This window comes from Manis pentadactyla, chromosome 6 (assembly GCF_030020395.1).
Source record: "Manis pentadactyla isolate mManPen7 chromosome 6, mManPen7.hap1, whole genome shotgun sequence".
Lineage (NCBI taxonomy): Eukaryota > Metazoa > Chordata > Mammalia > Pholidota > Manidae > Manis > Manis pentadactyla.
In genome coordinates this window covers 51,514,998-51,536,922 of record NC_080024.1, presented here as the reverse complement: position 1 = coordinate 51,536,922, position 21,925 = coordinate 51,514,998, and positions in this window count along the sequence as shown.

Genomic DNA, 21,925 nt, shown 5'->3' with positions numbered 1-21,925 from the left:
GAATTACATTACTACATGAAATTTCAAAGACTAGTCTATAAAAGAATTTGCTTAAATTTTCCACATGCTTTTTATTATTTCCTCAAATTTCATTTTTGTCAGTTTGTTAGTGAGAATTATTTTTTCAACCAAACTTCCCTTCAGCATTTTCTCCTGGATTTCTTGAAGATTTTATCTTCAGGCTCCTCAGAGGCTCTCTCTACCCCACTTGATATTTTCTTTCTATAATCTGGATGCAAAGGATATGAAAATTTTATATATCCCCTATTTTTATACCCCTTTACCCAAGGTAAGTTTTTTTTTCCTTCATAAAGGACCCATTTGCTTCTAATCAGATTTTAAATCACTCCCACTAAATTTGAATGATAATGAAAGGGTGTGAGATCTACTGATGGAATAAATCAAATGATTTTACTCTTATAGTCATCTCCACATAAAAGTACATGGAGTGAGATTAAAGATGGCTGAGTGAGAGGTGAGACAGAGGCTTCCACCTAAAACCACACATAATATGAAAACACAATTAATATAACTAATCCTGAAATAGTAACAGGAAAGAGGGCTGCGCCAGACTACATACACATGGAGAAAATAATAAATGTCACGGAACAAAGTAACATACCAAAGCGATGGCCTGGCAGGACCCAAACCCTCACCCCACCCCAGCTCACCAGCAGAAGGAAGAGAAATGGAGCAGGGAGGGAGTGGAGGCCTGAGACTGAACACCTAGCTCTGGAGATCTGCTCTGGGAGCACAAACCAACATTACATGGTGCTCACGTGATTAGGGGGTTTGGAAAGTTAAGACAGGCAGAATACCTGGAAAGACTGAGATTCCAGCCACTTGTGGAAAACATGGATCCATATCTGGCTGCTCTGGGACAAAACAAAGCTAGACAGTCTGAGAGACTTCCTAACAGCAAGAGGGCTGCTAAAGGGGCAAGGATTGCACAGAGCTCACTGCTCAGGAGAAAGGACAGGTATACAAAATTATCTGGGTGCCCTCTGCCCAGCAGGTTGGGAACTGTCATGGCCTTCAGGTGATCCAGGCCACTGGCAGCCTAAACAGCTCCAAGGCCCCCCTCTGTGATACACAGCAGGCAGTGCCTTCCGTTCAGAGAGCTCCACACGAAGATCGGAAACCAGCAAACCATACTCTGGCATTAGCCCAGCCAGAGGGAAGCCCTGCCTACAGCAGCTACAAACACAAACCATAGAGGCTGATACCTGTGCACTCGGCCCACTGGCAGTGGAGACAGGCATAGCAGCCAGAAAGCAGGAAACAGTTCTTTACTCCCCCCAGGCACCAAGAATGCCCCCATGTGACCCCAGACATTGCTCCAAGGGCTAAGCAGCTCTGGAGAGTACAGCTTCTGGGCACTCGTGGGTGCCATATACAAATATGAAATGCCAAAGGAACATGATTCAAAGCAAAATTATAAATGCACCAGAGAAAGAGTCAAATGAAATTGAACTCATGAATCTTTCTGAAAGAGATTTCAAAATGAAAATCATAAACATGCTCAGGGAGCTACAGAAAAATATTCAAGAACTCAGGAATGAATTCTGGTCAGAGATCTAATCATTATGGAGCACAGTATCAGAAATGAAACACACAATGGAAGGTTTTAAAAGCAGATTAGATATGGTGGAGGAGATGATAAATGAAATAGAAATTAGAGAAGAGGAATATAAAGAAGTGGAGGTACAGAGAAGAAAAAGGATCTCTAAGAATGAAAGAATATTGAGAGAACTGTGTGACCAATCAAAATGGAACAATATTCACATTATAGGTGTACCAGAAGAAGAGAGAGAGAAAAAGGGATAGGAAGTGTCTTTGAGGAAGTAATTGATGAAAACTTCCCCAATCTGGGGAAGGAGATAGTGTCTCAGGCCATGGAGGTCCACAGATCTCCCAACACAAGGGACCCAAGGAAGACAACACCAAGACATATAATAATTAAAATGGCAAAGATCAAGGATAAGGACACACTATTAAAAGCAGCCAGACAGAGAAATAAGACCACATACAAAGAAAGCCCATCAGGCTATCATCACAATTCTCAGCAGATACCTTACAGGCCAGAAGGGAGTGGCATGATGTATTTAATGCAATGAAGCACAAGGGCCTCGAACCAAGAATACTTTATCCAGCAAGATTACCATTTAAATTTGAAGGAGGGATTAAACAATTTCCAGATAAGCAAAAGTTGAGAGAATTTACCTCCCACAACTGTCTCTACAGTGTATTTTGGAGGGACTGCTATAGATGGAAAAGTTCCTAAGGTTTAATAGCTGTTAGCAGAGGAAATAAAAACACAGTAAAGAAAGTAGAATAGTCAATTATTAAGCAAATGCAAAATTAAATCAACTACCCCCAAAGTCAATCAAGGGATAGATAAAGAGTACAGAATATGATTCCTAATATATAAAGAATGGAGAATGAAGAGAAAGAAGGTTAAAAAAAGAACCTTTAGATTGTGTTTGTAATAGCATACTAAGTGAGTTAAGTTAGACTCTTAGATAGTAAGGAAGTTAATCTTGAACTTTTGGTAACCAGAAATCTAAAGCCTGCAATGGCAATAAGTATATACCTATGGATAATCACCCTAAATGTGAATGGTCTGAATGTACCAAACAAAAGACATAGAGTTACTGAATGGATGAAAAAACAGGACCCATCTGTATGCTGCCTATAAGAGACACACTTTAAACACAAAGACATACACAGACTAAAAGTGAAGGGATGGAAAAAGATATTTCATGCAACTAATTGGGAGAAAAAAGCAGGAGTTGCAGTACTTGTATCAGATAAAATAGACTTCAAAACAAAGAAAGTAGCAAGAGACAAAGAAGGAATTACATAATGATAAAGGGGTCAATCCAACAAGAAGATATAACCATTATAAATATCTATGCACCGAACATAGGAGCACCGACATAATGTGAAACAAACACTAACAGAATTAAAAGAGGAAATAGAATCAATACATTCATTCTAGGAGACTTCAGCACTCCACTCACGCTGAAGGACAGATCAACCAGACAGAAAATGAGTAAGGAGACAGAGGAACTGAACAAATCCATCAACATCATCCACTACATCAACAAAAAGAAGGACAAATACCACATGATCATCTCCATGGATGCTAAAAAAGCATTTGACAAAATTCAACATCTATTCATGATAAACACTCTCAACAAAATGGGTATAGAGAGCAAGTACCTCAACATAATGAAGGCCATATATGACAAACCCACAGCAACATCATACTTAACAGCAAGAAGCTGAAAGCCTTTCCTTTAAGATTGGGAACAAGAAAAGGATGCCCACTCTCCCCACTTTTATTCAACATTGTTCTGGAGGTCCTCACCACAGCAATTAGACAACACAAAGAAATAAAAGGCATCCAGATTGGTAAGGAAGAAGTTAAACTGTCACTGTTTGCAGATGACATGATATTGTGCATAAAAATCCTTAAAGAATCTACTCCCAAACTACTAGATCTAATATCTGAATTCAGCAAAGTTGCAGGATACAAAATTAATACACAGAAATCTGTTTAATTCCTATACACTAACAATGAGCTAGAAGAGGGAAAAATCAGAAAAACAATTCCATTTACAATTGCATCAAGAAAAATAAAATACCTAGGAATAAACCTAACTAAGAAAGTGAAAGACCTATACTTTGAAAACTACAGGGCACTCATGAGAGAAATTAAAGAAGATACCAATAAATGGAAACATCCCATGCTCATGGATAGGAAGAATTAATATTGTCAAAATGGCCATCCTGCCTAAAGCAATCTACAGATTCAATGCAAATCAAAATACCAAAAGAATTCTTCAACAAACTAGAGCAAATCATTCTAAAATACATATGGAACCACAAAAGACCCCGAATAGCCAAAGTAATCCTGAGAGGGAAGAGTAAAGCTGGGGGGAATAAGCTCCCCAACTTCAAGCTCTCCTACAAAGCCACAGTAATCAAGATAATTTGGTACTGCCACAAGAACAGAACAATTGACCAGTGGAACAGACTAGAGAGCCCAGATATAAACCCAACTGTATATGGTCAATTAAATTAACATACGATAAAGGAGCCATGGACATAAAATGGGGAAATGAAATCCTCTTCAACAACTGGTGTTGGCTAAACTGGACAGCTACATGCAAGAGAATGAAAGTGGATTATTGTTTAACCCCATACACAAAAGTAAACAAGAAATGGATCAAAGACCTGAATGTAAGTCATGAAACCATAAAACTCTTAGAAAAAAACATAGGCAAAAATCTCCTGAATATAAACATAAGCAACTTCTTCCTGAATGCATCTCCTCAAGTGAGGGAAACAAAAGCAAAAATGAACACATGGGACTACATCAAACTAAGAAGCTTCTGTATGTCAAAGAACACCATGAACAGAACAAAAATTCATCCTACAGTATGGGAGAATATACTTGTAAATGACATATCCGACAAGGGCTTAACATCCAAAATATATAAAGAACTCACATGCCTCAACAATTAAAAAGCAAATAACCTGATTAAAAAATGGGTGGAGGATATGAAGAGACAATTTCCCAAAGAAGAAATTCAGATGGCCAACAGACACATGAAAAGATGCTCCACATCACTAATCATCCGGGAAATGCAATTTAAAACCACAACAAGATATCACCTCACACCAGTAAGGATGACCCGAGAATCACACTCCTTGGAATTTACCCAAAGAACACAAGTTCTCAGATTCAAAAAGACATATACATCTCTATGTTTACCACAGCAGTATTTACAAAAGCGAAGATATGGAAGCAACCTAAGTGTCCATTGGTAGATGAATAGATAAAGAAGTTGTAGTACATATACACAATGGAATGCTATTCAGCCATAAGAAAGATACAAATTCTACTATTTGCAACAACATGGATGGAACTGGTGGATATTATGCTCAGTGAAATAAAGCTAGGCAGAGAAAGACAAGTGCCAAATGATTTCCCTCATTTGTGGAGTATAACAAGAAGCAAAACTGAAGGAACAAAACTGCAGCAGACTCACAGCCTCCAAAAAGGGACTAGTGGTTACCAAGGGGGAGGGAGGGAGAAGGGGATTGAGGGGTATTATGTTTAGTAAACTTGGTGTGAGGGTCATCGGGAAGACAGTGCAGCACAGAGAAGGCAAATAGTGAATCTGTGGCATCTTACTACACTGATGGACAGTGACTGCATTGGGGTATGGGTGGGGACTTGATAATATGGGTAAATGTAGTAACCACATTGTTTTTTCATGTGAAACCTTCATAAGAGTGTATATCAATAAGAATAAAAAGCTAAATAAAAAAAGAGTACATAGAATGAGTGGGCATTTGTGTGGTAGTTCCTCAGAGGAAATTTAGAATTTACTTCTAAAGGAAAGGATTAAAAAAAAACACCTGAGCATTTCTGCCAATTACAAATCACTATCTTTTCCCCTCTGGAAGTATCAATTTTGCTAATATAACATAACATAACAAAACCAGGGATGAGAATGAGAAATATAAGATGGACAGACAGAAAGATGATGATAACACCTTCACCCTAAAAACATCAATGCATTGCCAAAAGGTAGATAATTCTTTCCCGTGACACTAGCATGTGCTCTTCCAATTGCTGTACTATGCATTATTCATCCATTGCCCAATAAAATATTACTTAGTGCCTAGCATATGCCAAGCTCTGTTTTACTAGTGGAGATATGGTAGCAGAAATCAGACAATGTCCTTGCCCTAAATCTTGTAGCCTAGTGGAGGGAAAAAGAAAACACCAACACACTAACTTCAGAGAGTAAATAAGTGCTATGAAGTAATTTAAACAGAGCGATTTGAGGGGTAGGAAACTTTAAAATGAATGGCCAGGGAAGGCCTCTCTGAATATATTGTATGTGAGCCAAAGAATACAAGGTACTGGGAAAGCCCAAACTGACTCAGTGGCTAAAGAATTTGAATTATGTAGTTACTAAAAAATTGTTCATATTTTTCTCTAACTAGCAGGCTCTTTATTAGAGAAGTAATGGCAAAATACATTTTTAAATGTTCATTCTTAAAACCATGTGAGGAATTGACTAATTGCAAAGGCACAGAAGGGATAGCAGAGAATCCAGTTTGGTAGGTATTTTAGTAATTTGTGTGGTATTGTTGATCAAGAGCAAGAAGGTGGCAGTGGACAGATGAAATGAAGATAGACTTCACTCACATTTTTATAGAAATGAAAGGACTTGCATTTAGAATAGACATAAGTTACTTGAAAAAGAGGAATCAAGACTAATTCCTTTTGCTTCAGCATCTGTGTTGATGGTGGAACTATTTGTTAAGATAGGAAGAATGTGGGAAAAGCAAGTGTGAGGGGAGGGTAATCAAGTGTAAGTTATGATGCATGCTTAATCAAAAAGCAACTTGAGATATTAAGAAAGTAGCTAGAAAAAATACTTTGAAACATATGCTAGACTTCATGAGACATGTATTTTGAAGACATGCGTATGAATGACTAAAAGTTTTAGAAGGAGGTGGCCTAGAAGGGTGTTCCAGGACATCCCAATATTTAGATTCAGTTAGGAGATAGAGGGTCCACCAAAGAGGATTAAGAAGTGGTCAGTGAGTAAAAATAAATAAATAAATAAAAATAAGAGAATAATGTGATGTCAACAGATTATACTGAAAAAGAAACGTGTTTTAAGAGAGACAAAGAGTTCTAAATGAGGCAAAATGGTGCTAAAGATTAAGGACTATGACAAAAGAAAAATACTCACAGGATTTTCCATTGTGGAAGCTGTAGGATCTGATAGGATTGGTGTCATTGGAGTGGTTGACAGAAGGGTAAATTGAGGCTAGATTAATATCAAAACAGAGTTAAGGAAATGGAAACAGAATTTCATAGCCCTTCAAAATATATGATTTAAAGGAAATTCATTTTTATAAATGGAGACTGTAATTGAGGAGTAAGAAAATTATTAAAGATTCAGTCATAAAAATAAGTTTCAGAAGCAAAGTTCCTGAGAAGGTTGGGGCAGATTTGATCCAAAATATGAGCATGGGTTTGGAGTGGTATGTTCAGCCCATTATAGTAGTAGAAAAGTTATCTGCTGTAATATTAAAGAAAGAAGATTACACAAGTAGGAAGGGAAGAAGTATTGTAGATTTGGCATTTTATAACAGAGGGAGTTTCTGCCTGATTGCTTCCATTTCATTAAAGTACTTAATACACGCATAGCTCTTGGAATCTGGGCTCGAGTAATATTTCTCAATGAAGTATTACACAAAGTCAGCTGAACATAATGCAGAGGGCAGAAAAGAATAAGAAATAATGTGAAATAGTTATTAGGAAGCAACATTTTCTTTTATCTAGAATTACTTTCCCCAACCTCACACATGTAGAGGACCTTATTTATGTGACTCTCTTGGTCTTTTTCTGATCTTTAATTCATTCTGCCCCCTACAGAGGTAGAAAATCTTATCTTACTGGCAAATTGTGAAACAATACACTGGGAATGTATGGTTTGGTTACACCTAAGTTTCCTCTTGGTAGTAATCTGTTTGAAGTGAGCAAGCTATCTCCTTTGTTCTTTTGTTCCTCCATGACCTGACATTAATTTAACTGGATGAAAACCCCTTCAAAGTTGAGATCTGTCCTGGTCCATAACCTCCCCACTTGAGTTTATTATGGGCAGATCTATTTACTTGTAAACAAAAACATGTCCTCCAACTTTGATTTTGTCATTAACAAAAATCATGGTGTAGCTTCTATTAATCCTTTGTCTCATTGGTCTCTTAGTATAGAACAAAAGCAAGTAGCAAAGGAAATACTTAGTCTCTTTAGGAACTTTAGAGGCTACTGCTGTCTCTCTTAAGATTCCTGGTTCCTGGTTGTGTAGTCTTGGGCAAATTAATTAATATATATTTAAATGAATTTCCACATCAATTAACTATGGATAATAAGAGTACTGATCTCATGGGGGTAGTTTTAAATATTTATAATAATGATTAAAAGTAAGCTTTCAAGATAGTAGATGATTCACAATGTGAACTTTTTATTTTAATGTAAATGAATATTAAGAATAACAGTTAACTGAGTAAAACCAAGGACAAATGGCAGAAAAATAATGGCACAGGAAATGGTTAGAAGACGAAGAAGGGAGTATACTGTACATACTTAGAAAATCTGAATTAGACCATGGACATTTTTAGACTCAACTGGGAAATGATTCTTCAAATAGTACATCAAAAATCAAAAGCTATTCTCCACCTCATTTCCCAAGCTGTTTATAGGGAAGGAGACAAGCTAAATGTGGGAGCATTATAAGTAGATTTTCAATTCAATTTGACAATGTAACACTACAAAAATGAAAAGTTTGCTAGGGTCCAAACTGGATTCTATTGTGTTATTTGTTAAGCTTAGTGCTGAATTTTCATTGATATAGACATTCATCCATCAGTATTATTGGTAGAGGTCACTGACTTGCTCAGGGAGAAAGATTTAGCTATAGCATTGTCTAGCACAATGTTTGAATGGTGATCACTGAAAGTGCATGAAGTGAAACTGCTTTGTCTTTCAAGTTTGTGTTCTCCCCATTCCCTCCTTGAAAAAAAATAGGAGTTGATTTCAGTAGATGGTATTTCAGACAGAGGGCAAAAACATATGCAAAGTATGTAGGTAAATGAGAAATATTTAGGAACTAGAATCCAACAATAAGGTAATCAACTGATAAAATTAAGTAATCTGGTAGTTTATTGTCCACAAAGAAGTTTGAATTTTCCTCTTAAAATGATGGCTAGTCAGAGTAAGATATTAAATAAGAAAGTAGTATGAAAACATGTGATTAGGAAAGATATTTCTCTTTGTTTTTTGACAGGATAGAGTAAGGCCTGTAAGAGTTTATCACCATAAATCAAATGAGACTTGAATGAAACTCAATTGTGGTAGATTATCTTATTCTGCACTCTAGGAAAATCAGACATCCCTACTCCTCATGTGACTTACAGTGATTCCCTGTTAGTAAGGCATATGTCCCTGGCCCACTGACTGGCTTGGCCATATGACTTTCTTGCATCCATGAACTGTGAATGGAGTAATAGAATGCCAGTTTCATAGAAATGCTTTAAGAGTCAGTGGGTTTATTTTCCTTTCACTCTCTCATTTTCTTCTACAACATGAATAATATGTCCCAAAAAGGCCCTGCTTCTTCAGCTGGGGCATCAGAATATAGGTGTCCACAGCAGAAGCTGTAGCAGTCTACCAGCAATTGCTGACATCTAACTTGAGAGAAAAAGTTAGATGTTTATTGTTGGAGGCCACTGAGATTTTCAGTTTTTTGTTACCTTCATAGTATATGGACAAAATATGCTAACTTAAAACTGCATCAGTATTAATGAAGTTTTATTAAAAGCGATATAAGGATGATTTTTTAAAAAATGTAATTAATAAGAAAAATCAAATGTGACTTTTTGTCAGCCTGGTGAATAATTAACCACTATTAGAGTGCAGGCACCATTCTCCTTTCATCCTCAAAACAATGCTATAATATAAATACTGTATTTTCCCTTTTACAGGTAAAGTACCTTACACTTAGATCTGTCCGAGGTCAAACCAGAGGTTAGTGGGAAAACAAGGATGTTGATATCACTGCCTCCCCCATTATTAATGGAGGAGGAATAAGGTGTGGATAATAATGAGTAGTCAAGATAGGATTTTCTCAGTTTGAAGAGATAGACACCACTTTAAGCATAATCAATTGATCTATGTCTCTGTTATTTTCAAAGGCTTAAACCAAACTACTGTCCTTGTTAGAACCAATATCTTCAATTTTCTGTTTTTCTTTCTACTTATCTTGGATCTGTTTTATTTTGCATGGCTTAATTCTCAAACAGTTTCAATAATGGGTGACAATACGGCTGTCTTTAGTTTAGAGGTGATGATCACAGAGAAAGGTCACCAAATTAAAAGAAATTTAATGAAGAAAATCTTATTGGGTCTACTTAGGCCTGATGTCTGTCTCCTGGACAGACGCAGACTGAGTCCACAGTAATCACTGTAGAATGAGGAATGACTGACTAGGTCTGCAGTTTTTGATGTACAAAATAATGAGATAGACTATTCCTTGAGAGCTAGTTAAAGTTATTAAAGGTCACTAAGAAAAGTAAGCAGGCACTAGGTATAAATAATGTATAAGAGGTGCCACTCCATATAGTAGTTTCTTATTAATTTATTTTGAGCTTTATGTGGTATATCCAGTTGGATATATTGCTAAAACTCAGAAGACCTGCAGTGAAGCTATAGATTTTGAAATTATTGGCTGACAAATGACAATTAAAGGTCTATGTCTTTTTGTACTATTTCTATGATTTTTTCAGTGAATTTCATATTATTTTTTTCCATTGTATATTTAAGTATACCTCATAATTTAAAAAGTTAATTTGAATAATTATTTACTCATACATCATAAATTCGTATATATGTGCATGCACACACACACACCATGTTTGCCTTGATGGAAATATTATTCTCCTTTTCGTTAAAAAGTTTTTATCACATTACAGTTCTTGAAGTATCAAGCCATATCTTAGTAATGAAACAGCAGGGTTAGCACCACCAGGTACAACCAGAGATGAGAATAAAGAATGAAATGATTTCAAGCAATGATCTTTAAATTGGATATATTTGGATCTTTGCTCAAATGCTCTATTAAGCTATTTTGGAGAGAAAACTCAAAAACAAACACCCATGTAGTATAGAATTGAGAGATTTAGTATACGTTATTTTTTAAAAAGATTTAAAAAACTGATGTTTTGTACTCAAACAATTTGACATCTTTTTACAGTAAGGTCTGATAAAATAAATGTTTTCTACCTTTGAACCTAAATGACAAGGAATTTCTTATTGTAATAAGCATATGCTTTCTTAAAAGAAAGTGATATAGTCTTGAAACATTCAAACACAACTAGAATTAGTACAAATTAAGACAATTGTACCAGGATGGCAAATGGCAAAAAGAAAGAATAGATTATTACAAATGTGCTAAACGAAATAAGTGCTCTAGAAAAGACATATTTTTAAAGACAAAACTTACCTGTCAGATTAGCAATTATTCTAAACAGTCTGGATTAATGTTAATGAAAAATTCATCTTCCAAGTACCTTGTGAAAAATAATAATTAATATAAACACTAATTTAAAGTTGATATAAGTATTTTTTTTCAAAAGTCCTTTCAGCATGAAACATCCTTGCAATTCAGTAGAGCATACATGTGCAATGCTATGGCTTTTTTACTGTTAATAAATGTCCCTTTTATTCCTGCCATCTCTCATTAATGCACTTACATACTTAGGTTTCTTTCTTTATATGTTTATTTCAGTTCACATTTGTTTTTAGTTGTTGCCCTTAATCATTCTGTATAAGAACATCAACTTAGCAACTAGAAAGAGAAATGATAAAAACATCAACACAAAGAACCATTTTCTCACATTACTTTAAGGTGTGTGACCATTACATATAGCCTCTTAGGTAACAAGTACTATAAACATTTACAAAACCAATTATTTTCATAGAGTATAATTTTTATTTGTATTTTCCCTAATAGTTTGTGTCAATTACACTGTTCTAACTGAAGTTTTGTTCCTTTTCCTTGTTGTACTTTTCTTTTTTTTTGTTGCTATTAGAGATTCAAGGGGAGACAAAAAAAAATTTGAGATGGCTACACTATTCATGAATAAGAAACTTCAAATAAAAGGATTGCATTACAAAACTTAGAAGCAGAGTGCTCAATTAAAAAAAAGACTTCATGATATAGTATCCCATTGTTGGATAAAATAGGCAGCTTTGAGTGAATTCTTACCAAAATGAGATATAGGCAGGCTAAAAAATGTTGAATATATAATATAAATACTGAAATGTCATTGTTCAAACCGATGTTATTCATATACACCAATCCTCAACAATTATTGTAGTTTATATTTAATGAACTTGAGGGATTTTTCTTTTCCCTCTTCTTTATAATTTCTGGTGAATCTTCTTTATAACTTTCTGATGAATCATACACTATTGTATCCTATCAGAATTCAAACTACTAAGACAATAGCAAACTCTACTTTCCTATGAATATGACAAACATCACTTTCTAATAGTTACAATTAAAATTAAAACAGAATATTATTGAGATGGTCATAGAAATATTAAGACTAATTTGATGTTGATTACATTATAAATGAGTGATGTTCTGCTATGCCTCAAGAAATAGCTGCAGTAAATAACACAAGGACTGAAAACTGCTTAGGAAACATTAACTACAACCTAATGGCAAAGAAATATACCCATGCATGTGCTCTATGTGACATTGATATACTTGAATATTTCCCCCTTCAAAAAATTTTATGTAAGAGCAGATTAAAGATTGACTCTATTATGTCCAAAAGTCAGATTTAGATATATCTAGGCTTGATTGACAAACCGAAATCTTTGTTCAAGAAAGTTGATATGACTGCAAATGTGGTATCTCTTAGGAGAAGATTCAGACCAGGAACTATGAACCTAGGACCTATGTGTAAATCAGTAATTTGGCAACAAAGACCCTGAAAGGACTATGTAAACAAAACTTTAAAATAAGAGAACCCAAAACTACTATAAATCCTTAGTCACAAAGAACACTATGTTGGTGCTGCCTAAAAAAAAGAAAAACAGAAAGAAAAGATACACTCTCTGATTTCACTGAGAACTAGCGTACAACCTGGACACTATGATGCCATTATCATCAATGGACAGTGATAGAGCAATAGAGACCAAAAGGTTACTTAGCTGCCCATTAAGAGACAGCAGTGGAATTTTTAATCCTGGTGGAAGAATATAATGACAGGGAGGCAAGGGAGGAAACAGGACGGGGGCGGAGGTGGGGCGGGAGAAGGGGAAGAGCGAGCATAATCATCTACAAAAAATAGCAGTGATGTTTAGAAAGAAACTATTGCATTTGTCAGAAGGAACTGTACCTATAGTGAGAGCCACACCCTCAATGGGAGCTAACAGAAGAGCAGAAGCCCTCACCACTAGACTGGAGTATACAGGAGAGCAGCAGAAATGCTCAGTAGGGAATACATTTTTTTGCGTATGAGCTCTAATTCACCTAGGCATTCCTAGATTTTACTTTTACTTCTTATCCTGGGATGGGTTGCAGTGGACATTGGAGAAGCTTGTATTTTACATCAACGTGTTTGAGCTAAGGACAGTGAATTTTGAGTTAATAGAATTATTAATACTCAAATTATACGCATAGGAAATAAAGTTCTGAAAAGAATGCATTATATTTAATTCCTAAATATAAATAATATTGATTCCTCATCATTAAATATGGAATTGGGAGTCCAGTGGAGTAAGAGAATCCCTGAATAATAGATTGACATAACCTAAGAATATAAAATCTTCAGAATAATTGTCATAAAAAGTAGTTATGATTGATATTTTGGCCTAACTGATTGCGCTAATAGCTTGCCTACAGGCAGTTGTCAGCCAAGACTTAAAATAGCATTTTCTTTCTAGTAGTGCAATGAACAAAGTACATCTATAAAACTTATGATCGTAATAGTTTCTTGAACTACTCTGTTTCCATATTTGTATATGTATATGACACAGAAAGCCTCACTTACAAAGACTGTCAAATTTTCAGCATAGAAAAAATGTGTAAGATTTTCATAATATATGTTGAAATGTCTCCAAGTTGTTTCTGGCAAAAAAGCACCCCAATTCTTCTTCCATACATTTCAAGTTAAAATTACACAAAATACATGTAAAAATAAAATATTGTGAGTAAAATGACTTGCTCTTACAACTCAGGGAACTACTGTGCTTCATTCTAAATGTATCCATAAGATTCTAAGATATATGCAAGTAATATACATGTCTTTTCCATCTTTGTGTTGTGCACAGTGCTTAGCACTGGAATTTACATGAATTAGAGGCTCCTAAATGTGAGTTGACTTTTTGCTGTCATTGATTTTTTTTATAGATATATATGTAAATGATACAGATATAGATAGATATCTTTTAAAGACATTTGTACATTTCTTAAAAGCATAATAATTTCACACCTTGGAGCTTTATTGGGAAGTGTGGGTGTGAATTTGGCTGAGAGCATTCCAAAGCATTCTATGAGAAACTTATGCCATAAATAAGAATCAGGAAATATTATTAAATATAATTCAGGAATAATATTGAAATAAGGTAAAGAAAAAGCAAAAACAGAAATAAAACAGAGGCCAGAGTATTGTGGTTTATGATTTATATGTAATCAAAGACTGATTTTTTTGTGAAAATGAGAAATGAAAAAAAATTCTGCAATTCTAAACACATACAGATGTGAACTACTAAAGACTACAATATCACAGGTCTGCATTACATGTTTTAACTTCTCTTCACAAATCATTCATGTATGGTGTGCTTGATAAAGAAAAAGAAAATGCTACATTGTTAGAGACAGAAATGATAAAAGATTCTCTTATGGTGGCTTAGGTTCAAATCAATAATTCCCAAGGAACTCTCCATTGAATACTGAAGGGTATAGATCTATTTTTGAATATAGGATAGAGAAAGGAAATAGAGACAAAGGTAGAGCCCACGAGAATAGGGATCACTTATTTCCAGTGTCATAGTGAATCAAACAATGTGGGCCATGCCACTCCCCACAGAGTGATTTTTAATTGGAATCACATTAAAAAGTGTACTTTGGGGAGATTTAACATCTTAAAAATAGGTAGTTTTCTTATTCACAAATAAAAATGTTCTGGTTTTAGTGAATACTCACTAATTTCTCTACTAATAATCTCACTAATCATCTCATCTCACACATTTTTAAATACTTTAATATATGTTTATGGAAATAGTTAGTACATTTAACGTTATTTTAAACATGCCCTCTGTTTAGTAGCCTACCTAGCATATTTGACACTTACATAGAATCATTTTTTAGCACTCCCTTCCCTTAGTTATAAAATCTAGTAACAGATTTTAGGAATTTACTATCTTAAAATAATTTTACACTTTTCACATTTAAAGAAAAAACTTTCAAATAAGGACAGAATTTACAATATTAAATCTGTATTCTAGGACCATTTCATGATATGGGGAAGATAAAGCTGAGAAATCAATTAGGAATGTTTTTCCAAAAATCTAGTGAAGACACTATGCCTGCTTGAGTTACGTATTCAACTGAAAAATACATCTATGTTTCTAGTATATCTTACCTTACACCTCTATACAACTATAAATTGAGATTTTTATAAACTTTGCTTTTATGTATGTGAATCTTGTTTAGAATTAACAATCAACTTCACAACTCAGTTCCTCCATCTAAGAACTATGGAGCATCTGCTGTCTTGGATTTATTTACCTGAACAGGAATACTTGAGTTGATAGTATTTTATCTTGAAACCAGAGAGGGTCTCTTCAAGATGATTCGTTTTGAAAAATCCTAGGAAAGGAAATATAGCAGCTCAGATTTTGGGAAAGGGATATACATCATCCCCTTTAACTCATAAAGTTATCTCTAGATAACTTTTGCCAATCTAGATGAGGCAATTGATGAATCCAGGGGAATGGAGTATGGGACTATAGCCCAACCAGAAGAGGGCACAGCAATATAAGTGTCTCCTGAGAAGATGTCTAAAATGACAGGTATAGGCTAAGAAACCTATTTACAGATAACAAAATTAAGTCTCTGGTAATAAGCAATTAAGTCTAGGAATCCTCAAGTAACCAGCATTTATTTCAAAGGAAACCTTCTAGAAAGGTCTGTGGTTATAACTTCAAAGACTATTTTAAAAAAAAAACTTCAGTCATTTAAAAATATTTTTAAAAATTCTCACTTCTCAAGAGTATACAAATATACCTTGAGATGATAATGAAACCAAGGGAGAAAGACCACTCATTTTTCTATAATGTCAAAGCACTCAGTGCACTCAAAGATCATTCTGTAAGCAGGATTTAAAACAATTTAACAGGTAAATTATTTAAGATATCACTTTTGTAAACCTTATATTTTAGCTAACATAAACCAAGAGCACTTGAAAAATCTTAAGTATATGTCTTTATGTACCACCACAAAGTAAACACACTGGTGTACTACCAACAGGATTAATAAATAGAATAATATTAGGCAACCACTTTACTACCAACAGGATTAATAAATAGAATAATATTAGACAACCACTTCGATTTACTTCTGGTCACCAACCCAACCTTCCTCCTTAAAGTTAACTGATATTTCTAAAATCACTCTTTAGTTTTCCTTGCTTTGCATTTTTCTATAAATAGATTGAATCACTATGTGTCATTTTGTGTCTGTGATTTCACAATCAACATTCTGAGTCTTATCCATTTAGGTAGTGGTAGTCTTTTTTTCCTTATTTTTATAGTGTAGAATGTTATTTCATGACTAATCCACAATTTATGTATTATTCTACTGTTTATGGACATTGGGTTCCTTAAAAATTTTGGTTGCAAAAATGTAATACTATTTTGAAGTTTTTATAAGTCTTTTGTTGTAGATTAGATAGCTAACTAGCTAGAGATAGATGATAGATGGTATGTACATAGATAGAGATATGAATATTTTGGATACACACATAAGAGTGAAATTTCTGGGCTATATATAAGAGTGAAATTTCTGGTCTATATGTTATGTATATATTCCCCATTAGTAGATGCCACCAAGGAATTTCACAAAGTGGATATGCTAATTTATATCCCACCTGTAACAAATAAAAATTTGAGCTGCTTCAAATCTTTGCTAACACTTCATCTTTTTTATTTAAAAAAACTAAGCATTTCTGTGGGCATAAAAGAATATCATGTTGTGGTTTAAAGTTGCAACTCCATGGTGAATAATGAGTTTAAACACATTTTCTTTTTTTTGGATATTTTGATATATTCTCATGAAGTGCCTATTAAAGCCTACACATTGTCCCTTTTTCATATTCTATGTTTTTATTACTGGTGTTTAGAAGCTCTTTATAAATTCTGGATATAAAGTTCCTTATCAGTATTTTGTTGACTATCTTTCCCCACTTTAAGAATTTGCTTTTTACATTCTAAATGGTATGTGACATTTTCTAACCTTAATATAGTTCAATTCAATAATCTTTTCCTTTACTGTTGGTGAATTTTCTATCTTGTTCATAAAATGAAAAATATATTCCTACCCTAAGGTCCTGAATATATATTCTTTTTTTTTTTCCTGGAGACTTATCTTTTGAATTCACTATTATGACCCATTTTAACTTAATTTTTGTGTATGCCATAGAACTTAAGGACAGTTGTTTCATTACAGATACCCAACAGATAGTTTTAAAAAATTTTCTTCCCATTGTGTTCTGCTTGTATCTCTGCAGTAACCATATATTCCAGACTTTCTATTCAGTTGTATTTATATATTTGTCTATCTTTGCACAAATACACACAGGTTTATAACAAATCTCAGTAACTGGCAGCCTAAGTCTTCCAACTATCTTAAGTCCTGTGCATATTTCCTTCTTCACCCTTCTGTATTTTGTACCAACTTTTTTAGACAGCCCCTGGTAAACTGGAATATCTGCAGCTTCTAGGAACTTCAAGATCAGCAGAGAAGGTTGTGGCAATTGCAACAACTTATCTTACACCATTAGAATGGTGTGAACTCTTGATGGAGCTCCATAGGCCAGGAAGCAAGTCAAATCACAGACATGGCTATGAAACGTGGAGTGAACACTGAACAATTCTAGTACAGTCTCAGAGATGCTGTACCTGATAATGACATCCACATGTCATATAAGAATAAGGTAATCTCACTTCTTCCCCAAGAAGCAAGATGCAAATCTAATCTTTGAAGGTTTAAACTAGTGTTAGAAAATCCAGTGTAGTCCTCTGTGGTGCAATATGAGATCACAGAATGGAATATATGAGTTCAAATCAAATAACTCTTCTGTGAAAAGAATTTTGGGAGACATTGGGGAAATTTTAGCATGAACTGTGCCTTACATGATATAAGATTTTTATGAATTGTGTAAGGAATAATTATAGAATGGTGATTACTTTTTAAAAATCAGCAACAGAACTATGTAAATATACATTTTCTTGGAACTCACATTTATCAGAAAAAAATTCTGGAAAATTACAGGTAAGATGTGTTCAAATAGTCTCACTATGTTTACTTAAAACTAAGAATTTTATGACTATATAGCAAGAGGAAGATAATTTGTAACTGTTCAATCTCTATAGATCCCTGCTGCCCCTACTCTCCTATCCCAAATAAACCAAATGATTTTCCAGTTTTGCTCCCAAACCACTTTCTTGAACAACCTTGTTTATGATTTGATGTCTTTGTGTACTAAAGACAACTGGCAAATCAGTTATGGAAAAGAAGAGAAAAAAAATTCCTTCAGGTTGCTCTCCTAAGAACAAGGCTTCCTCTCTAATAAGTAAATATATATATATATATACACACACATATATGTATAGGAATAAACTGAGGCACATGACACTGAGCTTAATTCCTATTTTGATGGTGGTTCCACGTGACTCTGAGCCAGTCCTTCTAACACTCTATTTCCTCATCTGCATAAGAATAATAATATTTGCCCTTTACCAGTTTCACAAAAATGTTTCCATATTTGAAACATATTTGAGATTTTCAGAATGCATTTGATTGTTTTGTATTCCATCACAATCTAAATTTCCTGCATTTTCAAATTGGTCATAATAATATCTGCCAATCTTGAAAGTTTATTCTAAGGATCAAGTGAGGTAATGCATATGGAAAAGTTTTGAAATTTTAAATGTTTTACATGTGAAAGGTATTTTTATTTTGGTACTTTTGCAAATGCATGTCTAAACCACATACAAGTTATTAAAAAATACAATGAGACCTTCCCAACTTTTGGATCTCATATTAACATGAAGTGTTCAATGCATTATCAGTAGAACATGCATGTGTTTGGAGTTCTTTGTCCAGTGATATTAGTTTGTATCATGACATTCATATTCAGTTCAGAAAATATTTTTAAGTGACTATAATGTGCCAGGTAATTACTAAGAGTTTAGCATATGTCCTAGTCAGTGCAGGCTGCTACAACAAAATGCCGTAGACTGGGGGCTTAAACAACAATCATTTATTTTCTCACAGTTCTGAAAGCTGAGAAGACTAAGATCAAGGTGCTGGCCAATTCAGTTCCTGGTGAGAACTAGCTTACTGCCTTGCAGACAATCACCTTCCTGCTGTCTGCTCACATGACATTGCCTTGGTGTGTGCGCACAGAGAGTAAGATCTCTGAGTTCCTCTTCTTCTAAGGAAAGTAATCTCATCATGGGTACCCCACCCTCATGACCTCATTTCAGCCAAAGGCTCCGCCTCCAAATACCATCACATTGGGGGTTAGGGCTTCAGTGGATTTGGGGATCACAACATTCAGCCTGTAGTAGTGTATAAAGATGAAAATGACTGTGTCACTGGCCTCATGGAGTCCTTATTCTAGTTGATAGAGACATATAATAGAATGATTGCAGTGCAGAGTAAGTGCTTTGAGGACACAGAGGAGTCAGCCTTGAACTTCCAGAAGGAGATGACATGTGAGCTGAGTTAAAGAATGAACAGAGAAGTCAGCCAAATTTAGGGAATAGGAGAGTATATTCCTGGTAAAGTAACCAGCATAGGCAAAGACCCCAACATTGGAAATAGCATGATTTTTTCAGGGGACAATACAAACAATTGTACAAAAATGTAATTTGCCATTTGAAGAGTGATGGGAGAGGAGATGAAGAGAACATGGGTCACCTAAGAGGGCCTCATGTACTTTGCTAAAGAAACTATGGTTTATCAGATTGACTCTATGCTTCTCACACTGGGGTTCTCAAACACTGGGGACAGACAGGATTAACATGACCCAGTTTCTTGACTTCTCAAATTTACCCAAAACTATGGAAGAGAAACAAAGTTGAAGATTAAACACTCATCCTTAGGACTGTATCTTTATGGTCACCAGAGTTTGAGAAGCATAGCAGGCATGTGAAGTGCTGTTGGTCATTATGCATGGCAGTGACACAGTCAGATATGTTTTAAATCACTCACTCACTCTGGTGATGGTGGGGAGAATAGATATGAGGTTAGAAAGACTGGAAACAGGAAAGCCATTTAGGAGGTGGGCACAGGCTTCCAGGAAAGAGAAGATGAGTAGCTGAAATAGGGTAGCAATGTAAGTGGGGAGGATTTGGGGAACTTGAACACATTTGAGGAACTGATAGAAAGATCATTAGCACTTGTTAAGCCATTGAATATGGAGGTTAAGAAACACAGAGGAGTCAAAGGTCAACTCAGGCTTTGGTCTAGGAAGACCAGACAGACAGTGCTCTTCAGCAAGGCAGAACATACTGGAGAAAGTGAGAAGTTGGAAGAAGATTACGATTTCAACTTCAAACATTTACATTTCTACATACCAGTGAAACTCCAGTGAAGATGCTCAAAATTCACCCCTATGGTCTTCCATGATCATTCTTGTGAAAAAACATAAGCATTCGCAAGTTGGTCTTAACTCCTTGGGAATTTGGCTTTATCTCCTTCCCAACTAACAGTGGCCTTCTCTAAAGTTCATTCTATTTGGGGGGACTGCTTTATAATACTTCAGTGAATGACACACACAGAAACAATTGTATGAGGAAGAGATATGTGACAGAATATTGACAAAAATGTTGATATTTTAGAAGCTGGGTAATAGGCATCTGGGGATTCATTATGTAATTCTCTTTACTTGTGTATGTTTTTGAAAATTTCCATTATGGAATAAAATTAAATGCATGTGCGATTCCATTTGAAAGAAGAATATTTACATTAATGAACACAGTAAGTCCTTATATTTGAACAAATATATTTGTTTTCTTTCTTCTGTTTTTCCCTAAAATATTTTACTCATACAATGTTGTACTATAAATATTTTGAAATATTCAACATGTACTCAGATGTTGCTATTACAAAAACAAAGTTTCTGTGTCTTTCAATATCATTTCTTACCTCTTATAATTACTTCCCATCAGTTATTTCTTTCAGGAGGTACTCTTCATTAATTATTGTTTTGGTTATGTACCCCCAGCTTAATTTGTCTATGACAAAAACATTTCCTAGTACCAATTTTTTTTCCTTTTTTTTCAGTATTGAAGTGATTTCATTTTATTCTTTTTATAATTAGGACATTGGCAATAATTTCTTGGGTGAAAAAAGGAAAAATGTCCCTTTGTAAATAATTTGTATCATGAAAGGTAGGTTGAGGATGGGATTGGATACAAATATCGTACTACTCTGCTCTTTTCACTTCCGAGGTTTAGAAATGAAATGTAAACACAGGAGAGGGAAACGAAATACAAATAGAAAGAAATGCCACTTTATTAATGGATGTGTAGCACTCTAATATGTTTTGGTGGAATTCATAGCTCAGTTCAAAATGCATAAACAGCACCTGCAGGAGGCTTTCACTTGCAATTAAGATTCCAGCTCTGTCAAACAGGCTGTGACTTGAAGGAACCAGTAAATTTCACACGGAGATGCTAGAAGAGAGTGATAGATTGTCTCAACTTCCCTCAGAGAGACAAGTCTTGGTAGCATCTATCACAGAAGGAAGAACAACTAAGCATATTGCATATACATAGGAAGTGGCATGAAAGTCTAGAGAATGGATTCCTATAAGACACAGTTAACCCTGCTACTTATTAACATGTGCTGTCAATGAAATGTCTTAGCTCCAGAAATGCTGTGTTGGCTCCACTAGTTGACAGCTGCGCTTGAATCCACCTCTGAAGTCCTTCCCTTAGGACAGCTAGATCAGGAATATTAAGGCAGACATTGCTTATAATAGGCATCATAATAATGGCTTTCCTTTGTGTTAATAAAATTCA